Source organism: Austrofundulus limnaeus, unplaced genomic scaffold, assembly GCF_001266775.1.
Source record: "Austrofundulus limnaeus strain Quisiro unplaced genomic scaffold, Austrofundulus_limnaeus-1.0 Scaffold1496, whole genome shotgun sequence".
Classification (NCBI taxonomy): Eukaryota; Metazoa; Chordata; class Actinopteri; order Cyprinodontiformes; family Rivulidae; genus Austrofundulus; species Austrofundulus limnaeus.
Window position 1 is genome coordinate 22143 of NW_013953898.1, and position 2102 is coordinate 24244.

The following is a 2102-nucleotide window of genomic DNA, read 5'->3' on the forward strand; positions in this document are numbered from 1 at the left end:
AAAAAAATCTCCGATTACAAATTTCAAACTTACACAATTTTTCTAAAACAGAACCAAAACTAACAGAAAAAAACATTTAATTTTATTACATTTTGTTTATAATTCATGCAACATAAATTTAATCAGAAAAAAATCTTTATCAGGTGTTTAGTGACTGAGGGTCAGCTGTTGGACACGTGGACATGTCTCCTGTCCATCACAGGGACACACAGAGACAAACAAACTGAATTAACCTAAAATGTGGTTTTGGTCTGTGAGAGGAGGCTGGAGTAGAAAATTCCCGCGTTCACAGAGAAACCAAACATGTGATCCTCTGAGGCTCCGGCTCCATCAGCAGCAGATTTATCTCTGATTTTAATGGAATTAAAATGTTTTCTTGTTTCTGCAGAAACGGTTGAAACGTCAGAAACTCTGAGCTGAGTCTGAATCTGCTCCACGACCTCCATCAGACTTTTTAAACTTCTGAACGAGACAAAAAAAAGTAACTTATTGATCTGTTTCCGGAGACGTGTGAAAACAAGCTGAAGCTCAGAGCCGACGCTCCGTCCTGCAGGAACTGAACCCCTGATAAGTCCTGGTTCTGATCAAGGCACAGCTGAGTCCAAGTCTGGGGTCAGGTCTGAGTCCAGATTTAAAACCTGTTTCATCGTCTGATTGAGACATCACAGGTGACAGGAAGTGTTTCACTTCCTGGCTGAGGACCTTTTTTATGAAAATCTGCTGAAATAACTCAGAACAAAAGATAAAAGCTGACTGAGGAGTTAGCTCCGGAGCAGTGAGGGGGTCTCATCAGGGAGGGGCCACAGTTTGTTTGTTGACAACGCTGCACACTTACACACATGTAATAAAACTGTCATTTTAAAACAATTTCTGTGTGTTTAATAAAGCAACATGCAGTAATTTGTGCTGAAATGGAGGCAGCTGTTCAAACAAAATGTTTGAAGCAAACTAAAACTAAACACACAAGTGTAATGATAAGACTCGTTGAGTCCAGATTCCTGCCTGGTTCTGCTCTTTATGTTCTGGACTTCAGTAAACCTCTCATATTTAGCTTTGTGCAGCGTGTTAAAGGGACAGCGGCTCTGAGACTAAACAGAAGTTCACATTAAAACATCAACAGGTAGTTCCCCTTAGATTCTGAGCGCAGCTTTGAGAGCTTTGGATGTGGGCGGGGCCTCATAGGTGGTCCCAAAGTGGCCCGCGGCCTGCCAGTTGCTCATCCCTGCTCTTGTGTGTTCACCTGGTTTCTTTAGGAGGCGGAGCCTCATTGACCTGAAACAGAACAGCTCAGGTTAGGCCTCCTGAACACGACAGTTTCTGCACTTTCAGGAGAAACACCTAAAGAAACCGGTTTAAACTCGACCCAGTTCTCCATTCTGGTGCTTTAACTTTACTGCTGAGATGTTCTGAGTCCAGTTTCAGCTGTAATTAATCACAAGTCCTTCACTGCAGCTCCTTAATTAGACGATTTAAAAGAGTTGTGTCATCAAATGTTAAATTACCAAAGACAGTGCCGGCCCTGCCACAGGCAGTGTAGGCACATGCTGAGGGCTCCGCCCATCCAGGGGGGCAACACAAATGGAGGTTGAAAAAGAAACATAAGAAAGTAACATTTGATGCAGACAAGACTAAAGTACTGCTGCTCAGTATGGAAATAGAAAAACTAAATAACAAAAGTTTCAGTTTTGATCACAAGTTTTAGTTTAGTTTATTTCAAAAGTATGGAAAACAAAACAAAAGAAAAATGATAAAATTGCCATATTTGAAAGGGAATGGGAATAAGTAAAAACTTGTTTAATGTTTCAATAATAAATTCCTCTGTTTCATTATTCTAAATCACAATTTCATTAAGAAACAAACAAACAATCAGTTCACTTATTAAAATTATAAACACTTAACCTAACCAGCCTAACCCTGACCACAAACCCTAAACTAACCTCACAGGTACCTACCTACCTGACCCTAAAACTAACCTCACAGGTACCTACCTACCTGACCCTAAAACTAACCTCACAGGTACCTACCTACCTGACCCTAAACCAGAGGTGCCCAAAGTGGGGCCCGCGGGCCAAAATTGGCCCGCCAAGCCATTTGTTTTGGCC